We start from the raw sequence: 20,926 nt of genomic DNA, 5'->3' as shown, positions 1-20,926 counted from the left end.
GCCCCTGCTCTCTTTACCGGCCACTTGCTTTCCTTACCAGCCACCTGGCACTAGGATAATTTTCTTAGCTTCTCAAAACTTCAATTATTTCATGTATAGAATGGAAATCATAGTATCTAACTGATTGCGTTGTTGTGAACCTTAAATGAGATATCATATTTAGAGATATTAATATACTTGTCCCCTTTGCTTTGCTCCCTTGACTCATAATGTCCCTAGGACTGATCTTTCCCTCATTCATTACCCTTCAAAGTGAAAGATTAAAGGACTAAGACCAATGTCCTGATATATGCAGATGCTTGCTCTATCTCAGGCATCTACTCTTAATGTCCTCAGTGTCTCTGCTTGGGTTATAGTCTGGGTAACTTAGATGCCAAGCTTACCAGTCAGAAAATCTGTATTATTCTTTTTTTGTTTTTATAGCCAGTGCTGTTGCTACTGCATTGTTTTGTGTTCACTGCACACCAGATCACTATTATTATCATAATCGCAACTGATGACAATAATAAAACAATCTCTTAGATTTTCGCAGATGATGTCAACTATCCTCAGGCTGTTTGGATGTTTCTGTCCTATTTTCTCAGCCCGATCTAAAACATCCCTGAGCTGTCTCTTAGTTGATAATGTCTTTTCTAACTCATTTGATTTTACTCATTTTCCCCCTCCAGATTTCAAATGATGAACAAGTTCTATACAGACTCTTCTCAGAACTGATTTAGTTTAGATTCAGCAGCAGTCTTGCAGAATTATGGAGAGGCTGCTAAGTTTAATGCCACAATCATCTCAGCTCCTACGGTGTATTCATTTCATTGTCAGCTGGTGGGAACGGGCAATTGCTGTGGTATAAGGCTGATTCCCTTCAGTAATAAAGCAAGGCACTGGGACATTTTCATTTCTGAATTCCAAGTGAGTACATATTGTCATTTCAGATGCTATTCCAAGAGCTATCATTTGCTGGAGTGCATCTGGTACCACATTGATTTACAGCATTCTAATTTTTCTTTAAATCTTAGGGAATGTGGGAAGAAACTGAGGTTATTGATTTTGGATATGTAGGACTCAGCTAGCAAGATAGGGCCAACTTATATTCTCCAAGGAAAAAATGCTCAGTTTCTCATCATTTCTGATACTGAAGACAGCATTAGAAAACATAATTGAAAATAGGTAATGGACAAGTAGCCAGAAGGTTTACTTGATAGCAAAGAGACATCTGAGTCCCAGGAAGAGAAAATCAAGTCATAAGAGAGGCAAAGTGCTACCATTCAGTAATAATGGGAAATTGTGGCACATTTTATTTTGATACTGAAACATCTCTTATCCTGCTCTAGATGAGATGGGGAGCACTATGTACTTCTTCACTCTTTTAAAAAAAAGAAAGGAAAAGAAAATGGAAAAGCTCTGTAAGATAATGACAATTGCCTTGTCCTGAGAAAAAATTATACAAATCAAAGGGAAATTGTAACACAATACTGAAACATGAATTGAGCATAATTAAACAAATAATTGCAGATATGAAAGACAACTACAAATAAGAAATTTGAAAACTCAGGTTGGAAACTGTCAGCATACAATGTTAGATAAAAGTAGAATAACATTTCCAAGAAAGAATGTGTAACTGAGGGTTTTATATACTGTCCTTCAATTTTCACAACTATTGAAAACCGATTTTAACTATGTAAGAAGTCAGTTCATGTTGTACTCACAATTTCTTCTTAAGAAATCTGATAGAGAAAAGTATTCATTCAATCAAGAGATAATTTCAGTACAAGGACTGATGGCAATTATTGCTGCATATATTTAATTGTAACATCTAAAATGAAAACAAAGATGAGAATAAAGACGGAAGGTTAGAATGAAAATTTGAATGCTCCAAATGAATAGCACAACCAAAAAATAATAAAAGAAAGTGTAAAGTTAACAAACGCACACAAGGTACAAGGAAAACATTAAAATACTTATGAAACATACAACATTATATTTGGACAAATGGAAAGGTATTCTATATTTTTAGAATGAATAAGTATCACAAAGATATCAATTCTATATAAGAACTCAAAAAAACAAGTTTTAAAAAAAGATAAATTTATTATAAAGTTTATACAAAAAACTATGAAGCTCAAATGGCTATGAAGAAAAAAATACAATAAAAAGGGGCAATAGGAAATGAGAAAGGTAGTCCTAATACATATGATAACATACTGTATAGCTTCTAAATTAAATCAATGTGGATTGGCACATGAATGGACTGACAGCACAATGGCACAATCAAAAATACAAAAATAGACCCAAATATATATAACAGTTTCTGCATTTTTAATAATTGGGGAAAAGATAAACTTTTCAACAAGTGGTGTTAGTTTACTAGAGAAACATTGAAAAAAGATGAAAGTGGGTTCTTAATTCAAATTAATTAGAGGAGTTAACAATAATAACTCTTCTAATTAATTAGAGACCTGAATTTTTAAAATGAAAACACACACACACAAAAAAACTCTACATGGACTAAAAATAAAGGAATTCTTTTATAAACTGAAGTGAAAAAAAACTCTCCTAATATTCTTGAAGTTATTAAGCAAAAGACTGATAAATTTGACCCCCAAAATGGGAAGCAGCAAAGAAAAGCCATAAATAAATTCAAAAGAAAAATAAGAAATTTGGAAAGAAAAGGAAAAGAAGATTTGCTTTGCCACTAGATTCAGTCTTTCTCTTTCCAACTTGATGTTACATTTGTTTGAATGAAGAGTTTGGACAAAATGATTTTTAAAGTCCCTTTAATCTCATTGTTTTATAATTCTAGTGTACTTGACATACCTAAGTAAAAGAGAAAAATTTCATTATATGCTTGGAGTCAAACTTGGTCTTTTTTTTTCTTTTTAATAGTCTGTTTCCCTTTAATTGCTTTACCTAATCATAAAATATAACACCTATTCTCACTATTCCTTTTCCCTCTCTTGTGCCACCACTGGTAGCCTTCACTCTTCATTCCTTCTCTCAGCATGATGATCATGCTGTCAGCCCATGAGAGCTATGCAAGTTTCATGGATTAGAATTTCTGTTCCCTTAAGCCTTTCACTGTTCAGGAACTTCAGAACTTCAGAAGGAGTGAATAGGCAACAGCTGATTAAGGTCCCTGGGTTTGCAGTGCAGGGTTCATTACAGTTAGCTCAGGGAGCTTTAGCTTGGGAAATGTGGTAGAAAAGGATCTCCAGAAATAGGAGCTAAGTTATGTGACCTTTGACCATGATGTGTATAAATTCTAGTTGTGATAAGGAGGTGTAGAAGGATGAAGAATCAGAGGTGGAAAACAAATAATATTGCCATCAGAAGTCTTTTTGTCAATGATGACTATAGATACAATATCTTTTATGAAGGAAAATGAAAGCTTATTTTAATTTTTTCTAGATAAATATACAATTTTAGCTCTTTATATTTATCCCCCAAATGATTTGAGATTGCTTAAAATAAAAGGTCAATTTCCAAAGGAAAACACATACAGATACAAATAAAACCTTGAATATAAACAGTTTAAAGACTATGTACTCATTTTATGCATGATATTATAGAATCTAAAGAGGGAAATGCATTGAGTTATATAATTCTCATTGTCAGTTAAAATAAGCCTACCAGCTTTTTCAGAGAGAGAAACTTTTTTCTATTGCCGATTCTTAGAGTTTGTTTATTCCAGGTATCCTTATATAGGAAACGGGAAGGAAAGATTTAATAGTGCGTCTGTAACGAATTTCCTTTCACCTCCAGAATACCTGAAGGAACATAGATCTGAATCTTTGCGAACATTGACTGATGGAATACACAGGCTAAAAGATAAAAAGGAAGGACTTACAGAAAAGCTTTTACAAATGCATACCTAATTTGTCTACTTTGATTATTATAAAGGAATCTGAAACTTGTGGATTTATACGCTGCAGCTGTGATGAAGAGTGGGATTTAGTTATATAGCCAGAACAGGACTATGTTATTAATGAGATGCATAATTTTATGAGATCCCAAACTCAGTGGTTTCCCTGTGTTAACTTGACTGCACCTGATTAGATGATATAACTGAAAGCAAATGAACCCAGTTCAGAAAAGGGTATTCTGAAAATTGCATCTGATATTTGAGGTCTTCCTGATATTCATGCTACTGGCACCATTGTTTTGAATTCTTTGTGAATCATTAGTTAAGTTTGAGGCTGGGGAAGACTCTAACTTTATGTGAATCTGATTGATAATTCAGGCCTCTGGGATTGTAAAAAGATAATGAACAGTATAAGCAACATGATCTATTTTCTTTTAGAGAGGATGTTGACACATTTTTCACATAATTATTCTTTATAGATAAACTTCACAGCAGCTAAGGGCTCAACACAATGAAAGTAAAATGTTTCGATGGAGACTTAGAGTTCCTGGGGACAAATCTTGTGGCTTTTTGAAGGTTGGGTTTAGTTTAAGGTTAGAACTTCAAAAACAAAGAGCAGTGAATTGCTAGAATGTTCTATGGACTTCTTTTCAAATACTAATGGTCTTAACAGGGCCTATATCAGGAGCTCTGCAGGGATCTATTTGTGATAGAGTTTCTAGAGAATGCCTGCAGTGTTAAGTATTTGTTGATTGAAAAATAGGTCCTTAAGATTTAAAGACAAGATGTACAGTGTTAAAGTTGACATTGTTATAACATTTTAAAAGCTGGTTATATTGAGGGTGTCCTTATAGCTGATAACTACCCATTCTAGATGCATTCAAACAGAAGTTAAAATCATTCTTTAATTTTTAAATTTGTATGGTGTATATATTTATGAGGTACATTAAATGTTTTATTACAGGCATATGATGTATAATGATCACAGGATAAATGGGGGTATCCACCTCAAGCATTTAACATTTCTTTGTGTTACAAACATTCCAATTATACTCTTTTAGTTATTTTTAAATGTACAATAAATTATTACACTGTAGTCACCCTGTTGTGCTATCAAATACTATATTTGACTTAGGTAAAGTATAAATGGGTACTATCTTTTTGTACCCATTAACTATCCCCACTGCATCTCTTCCACTCTTTCCAACCTCTGGTAACCATCATCTACTCTCTATCTCTATGAGCTCTATTTATGATAGAACTTTCTAGAGAATGAATACAGAGTTACGTATTTGTTGATTGAAAATTAGATCTATTTTTAGCTTCCACAAATGAGTGAGAACATGTGAAATTTATCTTTCTGTGCCTGGCTTATTTCACTTAATATAATGTCCTCCAATTCCATCCATGTTGCAAATAATAGGATCTCCCTTTTTAAATGGCTGAATAGCACTCCATTGTGTGTATGTACCAAAGTTTCTTTATCCATTTGTCTGTTGGTAGATACTTAGGTTGCTCCCAGATCTTGGCTGTTGTGCATAGTGCAGCAATAAATATGGGAGTGCAGATATCTCTTCAATATATTGATTTCTTTTTTTTTTGGGGTATATACCTAGCAGTGAGATTACTGGATCATATGTAGTTCTATTTTTAGTTTTTTGAGTAATCTCCATACCCTTCTCCATGGTGGTTGTATTAATTTACATTCCCAGCAACAGTTTACAAGGGTTTCTTTTTCTTGCAATCCTTGCCAGCATTTGTTATTCCCTGTCTTTGAGATAAAAGCCATTTTAACTGGGGTGAGAAAATATCTCGTTGTAGTTTTGATTTTCATTTCTGTGATATCAATGATGTTGCGCACCTTTTCTTTTTCATATACCTGTTTTCCACTTGTATGTTTTCTTTTGAGGAATGTGTATTCAGATCTTTTGCCTATTTTTTAATTTGAATACTAGATTCTTTTTTTCTGTTGAGTTGAGCTCCTTATATTCTGCTTATTAATCCTTTGTCAGATGGGTAGTTTGCAAATATTTTCTCCCATTTTTTTGGGTTGTATCTTCACTTTGTTGATTATTTCCTTTGTGGTACAGAAGGTTTTTAGCTTGATGTGATTTCATTTGTCCATTTTTGCTTTGATTGCCCACACTTATGGGGTATTATTCAAGAAATCCTTGCCCAGTACAATATCTTGGACCATTTTCCTGGTGTTTTATTTAGTAGTTTCATAGTTTGAGGTCTTAGATTTAAGTCTTTAATCCATTTTGATTTGATTTTTGTATGTGACAAAAGATGGGATCTAGTTTCATTCTTATGCATACAGATACCTGTTTTCCCAGCACCAATTATTGAAGAGACAGTCCTTTCAGTAGTGTATGTTCTTGGCACCTTTGTAGAAAATAAGTTCACTGTAAATGTGTGGATTTGTTTCTGGGTTCTCTCTTCTGTTCTATTAGACTAGGTGTCTGTTTTTATGCCAGTACCATGCTGTTTTGGTTACTATAGTTCTGTAGTATAATTTGAAGTCAGGTAAAGTGATTCCTCCAGTTGTATTCATTTGCTCAGCATAGGTATATCTATTCTGGGTCTTTTGTGGTTCTGTATAAATTTTAGGATTTTTTTTCTGTTTTTGTGAAGACTTACTGATATTTTTATAAGGATTGTATTGAATCTGTAGATTGTTTTGGGTAGTACAGACATGTTAACAGTGTTGATTCTTCCAATTCATGAACATGGAATATCTTACCAATTTTGCATCCTCTTCAGTTTCTTGCATCAATGTTTTATGATATTCATTATAGAGCTCTTTCACTTCTTTGGTTAAGTTTATTCCTAGATATTTTATTTTATTTGTAACTATTGTAAATGAGGTTACCTTCCTGAGTTATTTCTTATATTTCTATTGGCATATAAAAATGGTGCTGGTTTCCATATATTGATTTTGTATTCTGCAAATTTATTTGATTTGCTTATCAGTTCTAATAGTTTTTTTGGTGGAGTCTGAGTTTTTTCAAATATAAGGTAATCATCTGTAAACAAGGATGATTTGACTTCTTCCTTTCTAATCTGGATGCTCTTTATTTCTTTCTCTTGTCCTATTGCTCTAGTGAGAAGGACTTCTAGTACTATGTAGAATTACAGTGTTGAAAGTGGGTGACCTTGTCTTGAAACATATCTTAAAGGAAAAGCTTTCAGTTTTTCCCCATTCAGTATGATGTCAGCTGTGGGTCTGTTTTATACAGCTTTTATTGTGTTGAGGCAGGTTCCTTCTAAATCCAGGTTTTTTTTTTTTTTTTTTTTTTAAGGGTTTTTATCATGAAGGGATGCTGAATTTCAACCAATGCTTTTTCAACGTCAATTGAAATGATTATATGGTATTTGTCCTTTATTCTATTGATATGATATATCTCATTGTTTGATTTGCATATGTTGAACCATCCTTGGATCCCTGGGGTAAATCCCACTTGCTCTTGATTAATGATCATTTCAGTGTTTTGTTGAGTTTGGTTTGCTAATATTTTGTTGAGGATTTTTCCATCAATGTTCACCAGGGATACTGCCCTGTAGTTTTCTTTCTTCTTCTTCTTCTTTTTTTTAATGTGTTTATGTCTGGTTTTGATATCAAGGTAATACTGGCAATGTACAATGAGTTTGGAAGTATTCTCTCCTCTATTTTTTGGAGAGTTTGAATAGGATTGGTATTATTTCTTTAAATGTTTGGTAAAAATTTAGCAGTGAAGCTATTGGGTCCTGGGCATCTCTTTGCTGAGAGACTTTTTATTATGGTTTCAATCTCATTACTTTTTATTGGTCTGTTCAGGTTTTGGATTTCTTCCTGATTCAATCTTGGTAGGTTGTATATATCTAGGAATTTATTTATTTCTTCTAGATTTTCCAACTTATTTGCATGGAGTTGTTCATAGTAGCCTCTTCTAATGCCTTTAATTTATATTGTATCAGGTGTAGTCTCTCCTCTTTCAACTCTGATTTTCTTTATTTGGCTCTTCTCTCTTTTTTTATCAGTCTGGTAAAAGATTTGTCAATTATGGCTTTTTTTGAAAACCCAATTTTCATTTCATTTATCTTTTGTTTATTTTGAAGGGGTGTCAATTTCATTTATTTTTGTTATGACCTTTATTCTTTTTTCTATTAATTTTGGGTTTGGTTTGCTCTTGCTTTTCTAGTTTGTTAGGATGCATCATTAGGTTGTTTATTTAAAGTTTTTCTACTTTTTTGATGTAGGTGCTTACTGCTATGAACTTTCTGCTTAGTACTGCTTTTGCTGTATCCCACAGGCTTTTGCATGTTGTGTTTTCATTTTCATTTGTTTTAAGTAAGTTTTTAATTTCCTTCCTAATTTCTTTCATTGACTCACTGGTTATTCAGGAGCATATTGTTTAATTTTTTTGTGTTTGCATAGTTTCCAAAATTATTCTTGTCATTGATTTCTAGTTTTATTCCATTGTGGTCAGAGAAGATGCTTGATATTATTTCAATGTTTTTGAAATCATTACAACTTGTTTTATGTCCTCATATATGGTCTATTCTTGAGAATAATCCATGTGCCAAGAAGAATGTGTTTTCTGCAGCCATTGGATGAAACGTTCTGTAAACATCTATTAGGTCCATTTGCTTTATAGTTCAGATTAAGACCAATGTTTCCTTGTTGATTTTCTGTCTGCATGATCTGCCTAATGCTGTGGGTGGGGTGTTGAATTGTACAGTTGTTATTGCACTGGGGTCTATCTCTCTCTTTAACTCTAATAGTTGCCTTATGTATCTGAGTGCTCCAGTGTTGGGTACATATATATTTATAATTGTTATACCTCTTACTGAATTGACCTCTTTATCATTGTATAATGACCTTTTTTGTCCCTTTTTATAGTTTTGTCTTGAAAGTTATTTTGTCTGATATAAGTACAGCTACTCCTCCTCTTTTTTGTTTTCCATTTGCATGGAGTATCTTTTTCTATATCTTTATTTTTTTTATTTCTTATCTCTTATCTTATTATTTTCTCTTATTTTCTATCTCTTATAAATAGGACTTTCCATCTCTTATTTATAAGAGATAGAAAAAGTTATTCCATGCAAATGGAATTTGCTATCATATCTGTGTGTCTCTTTGTAGGTGAAGTGTGTTACTTGTAGGCAAGAGATCAGTGGGTCTTATTTTTTTGATCCATTCAATTAGCCTATGTCTTTTGATTGGAAAGCTTAGTCTATTTACATTCAACGTTAGTATTGATAAATAAAGGCTTACTCTTGCCATTATGTTATTTGTTTCATGCTTGGTTTGTGGTTTTTACTTCTTTCCTCCTTTCCTTCCTGTCTTCCTTTTTGTGAAAGTGATTTTCTCTGGTGGTGTATTTTAATTTTTTGCTTTGTATTTTTTGTTTATCTGTTGTAGTTCTTTTTATTTAAGGTTACCGTAAAGCTTACAAATAACATCTTATAAGCCATTATTTTAAGCTGATGACAACTTAACTCTGATTGCAAAAACAAACAAAGCAAACTAGTAAAAACTCTGTACTGCAGATATATAGACCAATGGAACAGAACAGAGGCCTCAGAAATAACACCACACATCTACAACCATCTGATCTTTGACAAACCTGACAAAAACAAGCAATGGGGAAGGGATTCCCTATTTAATAAATGGTGCTGGGAAAACTGGCTAGCCATATGCAGAAAGCTGAAACTGGATCCCTTCCTTACACTATATACAAAAATTAATTCAAGATGGATTAAAGACTTAAATGTAAGACCTAAAACAATAAAAACCCTAGGAGAAAATCTAGGCAATACCATTCAGGACATAGGCATTGGCAAAGACTTCATGACTGAAACACCAAAAGCTATGACAACAAAAGCCAAAATAGACAAATGGGATTTAATTAAACTACGGAGCTTCTGCACAGTAAAATAAACTATAATCAGAGCGAACAGGCAACCTACAGAATGGAGAAATTTTTTGCACTCTATCCATCTGACAAAGGGCTGATATCAAGACTCTACAAAGAACTTAAACAGGTTTAGAAGAAAAAAAAAAACAACCGCATCAAAAAGTGGATGAAGGATAAAAACAGACGCTTCTCAAAAGAATACATTTATGCAGCCAACAAACATATGAAAAAATGCTCATCATCACTGGACATTAGAGAAATGCAAATCAAAACCACAATTATATACCATCTCATGCCAGTTAGAATGGTGATCATTAAAAAGTCAGGAAACAACAGATGCTGGAGAGGATGTGGAGAAATAGGAACACTTTTACACTGTTGGTGGGAGTGTAAATTAGTTCAACCATTGTGGAAGACAGTGTGTGAATTCCTCGAGGATCTAGAACCAGAAATACCATTTGACCCAGCAATCCCATTACCATTACTGGGTATATACCCAAAGGATTATAAATCATTTTACTATAAAGACACATACACACATGTGTTTATTGCACCACTGTTCACAATAGCAAAGACTTGGACCCAACCAAAATGCCCATCAGTGATAGACTGGATAATAAAAACGTGGCACATATATACCATGGAATACTATGCAGCCATAAAAAAGGATTAGTTCATGTTCTTGGCAGGGACATGGATGAAACTGGAAACCATCATTCTCAGCATACCAACATAAGAACAAAAAACCAAACTCCACATGTTCTCACTCATAAGTGGGAGTTGAACAATGAGAACACATGGACACAGGGAGGGGAACATCACACACTGGGGCCTGTCAGGGGGTGGGGGCCTGGGGAAAGGATAGCATTAGGAGAAATACCTGATGTAGATGGTGGGTTGATGGGTGCAGCAAATCACCATGGCACAAGTATATATAACAAACCTGCACATTCTGCACATGTACCCCAGAACTTGAAGTATAATAATAATAATAAACTGTATACTTCAACTTCATTCCCCTTGTTTTTTAACTTTTTGTTGTTTCAAGTTGGGCCTGCCAACACTGTCTTTGTGTTTAAAAAGTTGTTGTAGCTACTATTTTTGATAGATTCATATTTTAGTCTTCCTACTTAAGATAGAGTAGTTTACACACCACAATTACAGTGTTGCAATATTCTGTGTTTTTCTGTGTACTTACTATTACCAGTGAGTTTTGTACCTTCAGATGATTTCTTATTGCTCATAAATGCCCTTTACTTTCAGACTGAAGAACTCTATTTAGCATTTCTTATAGGACCGGTCTGGTTTAATGAAATTTCTCAGCTTTTCTTTGTCTGGGAAAGTCTTCATTTCTCTATCACGTTTGAAGGATATTTTCACTGGACATAATATTCTAGAATAAAAGTATTTTTTTTCTTCAACAAGTTAAATATATCATGTCACCCTGTCCTGGCCTGTAAGGTTTCTACTGAGAAGTCTGCTGCCAGATGTATTGGAGCTGTTTTGTATGTTGTTTCCTTTCTCTTGCTGCTTTTAGGATCTTTTCTTTATTTTTGACCTTAGGGAGTATGATTACTAAATGTCCTGAGGTAGTCTTACTTGAATTGAATCTGCTTGGTGTTCTATAACTTTCTTGTACTTGAGTATTGACATCTTCTAATAGAAAGTGAAAGTTCTCTGTTATTATGTCTTTGAATGGGCTTTCTATCCTAATTTATCTATCTCCTCCTTAAGGCCAATAACTCTTAGATTTTGTCCTTTGTAGACTATTTTCTAGATCTTGTAGGCAATCTTCATTCTTTTTTATTATTTTTTGTTTTATCTCCTCTGACCGTATATTTTCAAATAGCCTGTCTTCAAGCTCACTAATTCTTTCTTCTGCTTGATTACTTCTGCTGTTGAGAGACTCTAATCAATTCTTCAGTTTGTCAGTTGACTTTTTCAGCTCCCAAATTTCTGCTTTTCAAATTATTTCTCTCTTTGTTAAATTTATCTGATAGGATTCTGAATCCCTTCTCTGTGTTATCTTGAATTTCATTGAGCATCCCTCAAAACAGCTGTTTTGAACTCCCTGTCTGAAAGGTCATATATCTCTGTCACTCTGAGATTTGTTACTGGCGCCTTATTTAGTTTGTTTGGTGAGGTCCTGTTTTCCTGGATGGTCTGGATGCTGGTGGATATTTGTCAATGTCTTGGCATTCAAGACCTAGGTATCTATTCAAATCTTTGCAGTCTGGGCTTCTTTGTATCCATCCTTCTTGGGAAGGCTTTCCAGATATTCAAAGGAAATTAAGTGTTGTGATCCATGTCTTTGGCCACTGCAGCCGTATCTGTATCAGGGGGTTTCCCCAAGCCCAGTTACACTGTGATTCTTGCAGACTTGTAGAGGTACCGCCCTGGTAGTCTTGAGTAAGATTAAGAATTCCCTGGATTACCAAAGAGAGTCTCTTGTTCACTTTCCTAACTTTTCTCCAAACAAACAGAGTGTTTCTTTTTCTGTGCTGAGCTGCCTGGAGTTGGAAGAGGGGTGATGCAAGTACTCCTGTGGCCACCGCCACTGGGACTGTGCTGGGTCACACCTGAAGCCAGCATGGTACTGGGTTTCACCCAAGGCCCATGGTAACTACTGTCTGTGTACTGCCAATGTTTATTCAAGGCCCAATGGGCTCTCAGTCAGCAGGTGATGAATCCTGCCAGGACTAGGTCTTTCCCTTTAGGGGAGTAGGTTCCCTTCACACCCAGGATGGGTGTAGAATTGCCATCTAGGAGCTACGGTCTGGAACGCGGAGCTTTAGGAATTTGTTTGGTGCTTTATTTTACTGTGGCTGAGCTGGTACCCAAGGTACAAGATGAAGTCCCTTTACTTTTTCCTCTCCTTTCCTCAAGCAGATGTCTCTGCCTGTGACCACCACCGTGCCAGGCCTGTAGCAACTCCTGCCTTGCCACCGCTAATGTTTATTCAAGGCCCAAGGACTTTTTAGTCAGCAAGTGATAAATTCTGCCAGGACTAAGCCCTTGCTTTCAGGTTTCTTCCTGGCCCAGGGTGGGTCTAGAAATGTTGTCTGGCAGCTATGACCTAAAATGAGGGCCTCAGGACTCTGCTTGGTGCTTTATTTTACTGTGGCTGAGTTGGCATTCAAGTTACACTACAAAAGTCTCATTACTCTTCCTTCTTCTTCCCTCAAGCAGAAGGAAGTCACTCCCAGAGTTATAGCTATGTTGCCTGGAGTTAGGAGAGGGGTGATGCAAGCACTCCCTTGGCCACCTCAGCTGGGTCTCACTTGGTTACATGCACCCCAAGTCCACTGGCTCCAAGCCCAGCACAGAACCTGGACTTGCCCAGGAATTGCAGTCCTCGTGGCCTAGACTGCCTTTCAGCTTTATTTAGGACCCCAGAGCACTTTAGCTTGTGGTGGTGAGGCTATCCAGAACCCAGGTTCTGACCACTGGGATGGATGATTCCCTCTGGTTAGGGCTGGTCTAATTGCTCTCTCCATGGCTGCTGGTTGAATTCTGCCATGTGTTGCATTCCACTGTGATAGAGCAGCACTGGGTTCCAATGCAAACTTCCATAATCACTTTACTCTCCCTCCTGCAAGCATACAGATTCTCTCTCTCTGACACACAGCATGCCAGGGGATGGACGAGTGGTGGTGTTGGCAATCCAAGATGGTCTTTGTAGCCCTCTTCAATGCCTCTTTTCTTGATATGATGTCAAAATCAGATACTGTGATTATTCATCTGATTTTTGGTTCTCATATAGTGCTTTCTTGTGTGGACATTTTTTCCATTTGGTATTCCTGTTGGTGGTGGGGACAATCACTGGAGGGTTCTCTTTGGACATCTTGCTTTGCCTCCCCTCTCTAGAATCATTCTTTTATGAATATTACTTACATAAAGTATTATATATTGTATAGCTTGCAAGAGTATCCTCTATGTATGCTTTGTATTTGTAAGTTAAGTACATAGTGCTTGTATGTTGTCCACTTTTTTTTTTTTTCAACTCAAAACATTTTTCCCAAGTAAAAATTCCTGCTGGTTAATGAAAGTGTGATCCAGTGTGGGGAAAAAATGTTCTTCCTCTTATAGTTTACCTTGCAAATTAGTGAATGGCTTTTTTATTGATTAGCCTGCATCCATTCCCAAGAGCTTATTATATTAAATTTATATTTTTTACCCATAAACATGATTAGCAGACCCGAGATTTACAAGGAGCCTACAAAGGTGTAGATGCCCTGGGAGGCCTTACCTGCAGTTCTGAACACTTCATCAGTTCTAGATAACAGGAAAATTCTTACTCATCAGGAAAACAAAATAGAGGGAGAAAGACCAAAAATGAAATACCTTAGAGAATAGAGGTTGAAAGAGGAGATTAGGAAATCTCTTGAGTAATGGTTCCCTAAGATCTGCTATTATACTGAATCAGTAAAGTCATTTATACATTCTGAATATATTTATATCTTATTTGGCAATATTGTCTACATCATTACTAAAGTAGTAAATTTACTCAAATCCTTTCAATCGGTAAATGCTTTTTTTTTTTTTTTTTTTTTTTTTTTGAGACGGAGTCTCGCTCTGTCGCCCAGGCTGGAGTGCAGTGGCCGGATCTCAGCTCACTGCAAGCTCCGCCTCCTGGGTTTACACATTCTCCTGCCTCAGCCTCCCGAGTAGCTGGGACTACAGGCGCCCGCCACCTCGCCCGGCTAGTTTTTTGTATTTTTTAGTAGAGACGGGGTTTTACCGGGTTAGCCAGGATGGTCTCGATCTCCTGATCTCGTGATCCGCCCGTCTCGGTCTCCCAAAGTGCTGGGATTACAGGCTTGAGCCACCGCGCCTGGCCGGTAAATGCTTTTTAAGTGGCTTTGTGAAAGGAATAGAAGTACATAATTGACAAGATAAGGCTCCTTCCCTTGGGGAGCCCATTACCTCAAGGGAGAGACAGACATTTAATTAAACACTCAATCGATTATGTAATTATAATTGTTATAAATACCTCAAACAAGAGGAACTATGTGCAATGAAAGGTTATAAATAGATGGCCTGATGTGAGTGAGGCTCAGAGAAAGTCCTTTAATTGCTTAAGAACATACAGCTTACAAGTAGCAGAGCAGAAATTTGTATCCTGGTGTCATCTTTTTTCTGAAGCAGTACGTTTACTGCCTCCAACTCCACAAATATAATAATTCCATAAAATATTATGTGAACAAAATAGAGGGTATATTAGCTTTCCCTGGCTGCTGTAACAAATTACAGCTAACTCAGTGGCTTAAACCAACACAATGTATTATTATTATTATTTACAATTCTATATGTTAGATGTTCTACACTGATTTTACTGGGCTAAAATCGAGGTATTCATCGGTCTATATTCCTTCCTGGAGTCTCTATGGGAGAATCTGTTTCCTTTCTGCCTTCAATAAGCTGTTCCATTCTTTGGCTCATGGTTCTCTTCATTTTCAAAGTCAGTAATGATGGGACAAGTCCTTCTCATGTCACATCACTCTGACCTACTCTTCTGCTTCCCTCTTTCACTTTGAAAGACTTGTGATTACATTGAGTCCACCTGGATAATTCAGTATAATCTCTCTATTTTAAGATCTATTGTTTAGCAACCTTAATGCAATTTGCAACCTTAATTCCCCTTTGTCATGCAAGGTAACATATTCTCTGGTTCCAGGGATTAGGATGTTGGCACATGTGGAAGCCATTATTCTACCTACCACAGAAGAGAATATTTATTGTGGCTCAAAGGTGGAGGTATCAGAGATGGCAACTGGTAGAAAGGAGTTTGAGAAATAGGAAAGTGAAGCAGCATGAGCAAGACATAGAAAGGAGAGTGCAAGTATAATCAGGAAAGAGAAATTTGGTTGTTTCCTTCTAGACTATAGGCAGTCTGGTAGAAAAGTGGAGGAAGAAATATAGTGGATACTAGTTAGGATGGTTAGGTAGGCCAGTTTATAGTAGTCTTGAATGGCAAGTTGTGGAATTGTGGTTTATTCCATTAGAGGTGGCAATGTATTAAAGACTCTGAGGAAGCCAGAAGCATAGTTAGGTTTGTCTCCTCTCAGACACATACGAAAAAATGTCTTCCTCGTGACCCAATAGAACTACATATAGCCATGACCCTGGCTGTATACGCATTCAGAGATGCTGAGCAGCATACCTTTTACATGACACTAGGAGCCTATTAGGGAGCAGGAAGAGGCCTTAAGGAATCAGTACAGGCCACCCAGGGTCTTCCTTGTTTTGGCCATAGCCTCTCTTTACTTTTTATCTTCAAGGTGGACTGGTTAAAAAAAATGCTATATATTCTGTTACAGGTAAAGAGGAAGCAGTTTTCTGCTTTTTTGAAATCCCCAGAAGGATGTTTTTAGCTTTACTATAAGCTCAGATCCTCAGTCTTCACCAATACTTTTATAGTAAGAAAACACTATCTGTAACATCTGGCTCATCTCTATATTTTCTCTTTTGTTATCTTTTATTAATTTGGAACATAGTTATTTAGGAGAGCTAAGGTACACAAAAGAACAAAGCAATAACCTCATGCAGTGTGGGATTTTAAAAATCCCAGCTTTTTATAACAATATTACTAGAAAAGTATTTAAAAATGTGTTTTCATACTGCAACAAAACAAAAAAACTCAATTTGTCATTGTTGAAAACTATCAAAGAAAGAAAGAAAAAAAATCATTTATCCTTCCTTTCCTATTATATCGCTGATTAATCAAGCATTGAAAGAGATGTTTCTTTTTCTAAAGGAATTTCAGCTAATAAATAAAAAGAAATTACAAAAGTAAAGAATCATCATTATGCAATCTGTATTAATTACTACAGCTACGAAATGATGATCAATGACTGTAACATCATAAAAAGAGATAATATTGGACATTATGTGCCCTTTGATGACAAAAACACACCTATGAAGTATTCTAGACAAAAATAAATGAATCCTGATTCTGCTCAAGCTTTTAGATCAACTATCAATATAATAAGTATGGATTCCAGGGGAACATGTTAAATGACGCCAGGAGATACAATTACAAAGTTCAAACTACAGTACAAAGAAAAACCCTAGTTTCTTTAACAACTAAGTTGTAAGGGGAAAAACAGAGATATAGAAGGGAAACTTTAATCTTGTTTGATCCCGATTCAAAGAAACAACTATGGAAATATTGAACATTACAAAACCAATCAAATGTAAAATGGTCACCTTTTCTTACAGATACATAGATCATTATGTAGTTATTTTCCCCCTTAGGATCTTCAGTCACTAATTATTAAAATTGTGGTACATAAATAATATTTAAGGCAATGAAACAAGCCACTATGATGGAGACGGTAAAGAAAAAATTGTTTTTGGTCAAAGTTCAGCAAAGCAGCCGCATAGTTAAAGATCACAGGAAGTGTACTAAAATGAGAGATTTTCACTATTAAAAAGAATTAAAATAGCTTATCAGCTACTTACAAGTTCTCAGTTCATGGGCCTCAGCTACTCAGAATCATTGACTGAGTTTAATGGTTATAGTTAAAAGGTTTATTTGTTTGATTACAGTACCATAGTAATAAACCCATGGTCCCAAGAAAACTCTTTTACAAGATAGTTTTATATGAGGAGTAACTGCTTTGCAGCCACAGACTGTAGCAGTGTCTCTAGCCAGGACTTCTACAAACCCAAGGTTATCAAATAAGGGAGCCGAAGAGCAAGCATGTGCCTAGAGTGGCACAAATGTATAACCACCAATTCCAAAGCACCTTAAAGTTTGCTTCTGTGATATTCAGTCAAGAGTAGCTTCAGATTCAAAGAATAGGATTTGGATGGCAGAACTCTGGTATACACAAGTCATTCCAAGTTTCTCTTTTAAGTAGACCATCTACAACTCCCTGCTCAAAGCAATGAGGAAGCTCCTACGGCCCAGCAGCTTATATCTTCTAATATCAAAGAAGAAAAGTGAAATAATAACTCTATAAGCATAATATTTTAGATGTTCATCCTAGCTTCAAAGTCAAGTGATTTTTTAAGCTAGTACTTAATAAAAGAGTGGAATGAGATTGTTTATAAGTGCAATTGACAATTGACTCTTAAACAGCATGAGTTTGAACTGCAAGTGTCCACTTACAGGTGGATTTTCTTCCCCCTCTGTCACCTCTGAAACAAGACCAACCTCTCCTTTACCTCATCCTGCTCAGCCTATTCAACATAAAGACAATGCGGATGAAAACCTTTGTGATGACCCACTTTCTCTTAGTGAATAGTAAATATATTTTCTCTTCCTTATGATTTTCTTAATAACATTTTCTTTTCTCTAACTTACTTCATAGTAGGTATCCAGTATATAATACATAAAACATACAAAATATGTGTTAATCAGCTGCTTATGTTATTAGTAAGGCTTCTGATCAATAGTATGCTACCAGTAGTTAAGTGCTGGGAAAGGAAAAGTTAAACCAGGATTTTGACTGCACAGGAACAGTGCTCCTAACCCCCACATTGTTCAAGGGCCAACTGTAATTGACATGGCAGTCAGTCCCTCTTAGTTTAATGTCTTTGTGTTCATTCCTCTTTGTTATTTATGGAAGACACGTAGAGGTCAGACTTTGTTGTTCTCACTTATTACCATGACAGAAAAGATGGAAGAAACAAATTTATATTGGAAACCTTTGCAAGGAGCCACATTAAAGAATTAATATATTTTTTAACAGAAATACTTATCAAAGTTTTCTCAATGCCTACAACACAGCAAACTTCCAAGTGTGAAGCATGTCAATAGCAGATATCACAAACAATTACCAAATATGCTTAGCATATTACTAATTAATTATACTTTTAAATTATTTAAAGCTTTATGTCAAGGCTAAAGTATATTTTTAAATACCCATTCCCATCATTCTCCTTTAAGTGAGTGTTATTAGCAATGTTCCAAAACCAATTCATCTGAATTCCCATAAAAGAATGTAATTTGATAGGTGAAGCTAAGACTACAAAGCAGGAATAATGATTCACAGACCATGGTGCTGAGTATTATTTAGTCAGTATTTCTACAAGTTCTAAGGTAAAAGGTCATGTATTTTCTTTTAGATATGTCAACTACAGCATAATTTTACTAGATAGAAGGAGAGATAATCGACTTCTGTGTTCATAATCAAACTTGAGGTCTCCACCTATAATTTCCCATCCTGGAATAAGATCATTACCTACAAAGTGAAAGGTAAATGCTATAATAAAAATTGCGTAGATTATATACTGACCAGGCTAATAAAAACATTTCAAAACATTTAATATGGGTATGGTTTCATGTGCCTGTAATCCCAGCTACCTGGGAAGCTGAGGCTACAGTGAGCTGTGATGGTGCCATTGCATTCCAAAATGGGCAACAGAACAAGACTCTGTCTCAAAATAAATAAATTAATTAAATAAACATAAACATAAAAAAAGAAGAATTCAGTGCTTGTTAAATTAACTTGCCATCAAAATATGCAAAATGGTGACATGTTTATGTTTAACTTTTTAATACAGAGAACTTCAAACAAAACAGCATGACAAATTCCCATGTTCCCATCACTTTGATTCAATAATCATCAGTTTATGGCCAATTCTGTTTCATATTTACTCTCCTTCTGTATTGGAAGCAAACTCCAGGTGTCATTTGATTTCATTCACTATCATTTCATATGTATTCCTAAAATGAAAGGACTCTCTCATTTATATAACCACAATATCATTACATTTAAATGTTTACATTTAACATTTAGATGTTAAAACAAGATCTAAAAACTGTGGAAACAATCCTTCGATATCATCAGATATTAAAATCTTGGCATTTTTTACATTCCCAATTGCTTATATATATATAAAATATAAATGTCTTCAAATAATTTTCTAAAGATGTGAGACTGACTATTTTGAAAAATAGACATAGCTTTAATTTTTCCCATTATATAAGGAATGTACACTAATTGCAAACAATCCAGAAGATACAAAAACATATAAAGAAGAAAATGAAAGTCACCACAATCTCATCGCTGGAAGACATTATCTTTCAAATAAACAATCTAACGATGCACCTGAAGGAACTAGAAAAGCAAGAATAAACCAAACCCAAAATTAGCAGAGAGAAAGAAATGATAAAGGTTAGAGCAGAAATAAATGAAATAGAGAATATATTATAAAGACAATACAATGAATTGACAAAAGAAAATGTTGGTTCTTCAAAGAGATAAAATTCATAAGCACGAGCTAGACTACCCAAGAAAGAAGTCCCAAATACACAAAATTAGAAATGAAGAAGAATGCATTACAACTGAAACTACAGATACAAAAGATTATCAAATATTATTATGAACAACCATATACTAACAAACTGGGAAACCTAGAGGATACAGATAAATTCCTGGATACATAAAATCTAACAAGAATGAGTCAGGAAGAAATAGAAAACCTGAATGGACTGATAATAAGTAGTAAGACTGAATCAGTAATAGAAAGTTTCCCAACAGTGAAAAGCCCAGGACTGGATGCATTTACTGCCAAATTCTACCAAATGTACCAAAGGTACCAAATTCTACCAAACATAAATGTATGAAGAACTACCGATTCTCTTCAAATTATTTCAAAATATTGAGAAAGGGGGAATTTTCCTTGACTCATTCTATGATGCCAGCATTACCCTGTTACCAAAACCAGACAAGGACATAAACTACAGAAAAAAAAAAACTACAAGCTCATATCCCTGATGAACATAGATGCAAAAATCCTCTAGAAGAATACTAGCAAACCAAATCCAACAGCACACAAAAAGATCAAGTGGGATGCATGTCAAGGATTTAAGGATGATTCAACATATGCAAATCCATAAACATAATACATCACATTAACAGGTGAAGGACAAAAACCATATGATCATCTCAATAGACACAGATAAGCATTTGATAAAATTCAACATCTCCTCTAGACAAAAACTCCCAACATATTAGGCATAGAAGAAACATACCTCAAAATTATAAAGGCCATATATGACAAACCCACAACTGATCTCATACTGAATGGGGAAATTTTAAAGCCCTTTCTCTAAGAATTGGAACACGATAAGAATATCTACTTTCACCACTCCCATCTAACATAGTACAGGAAGTCCTAGCCAGAGCAATCAGGTAAGAGAAAGATATAAAAGGTA

The sequence above is a fragment of the Macaca mulatta genome, chromosome 3 (assembly GCF_049350105.2).
Source record: "Macaca mulatta isolate MMU2019108-1 chromosome 3, T2T-MMU8v2.0, whole genome shotgun sequence".
Taxonomy (NCBI): Eukaryota; Metazoa; Chordata; class Mammalia; order Primates; family Cercopithecidae; genus Macaca; species Macaca mulatta.
This window is presented reverse-complemented; position numbering follows the sequence as displayed.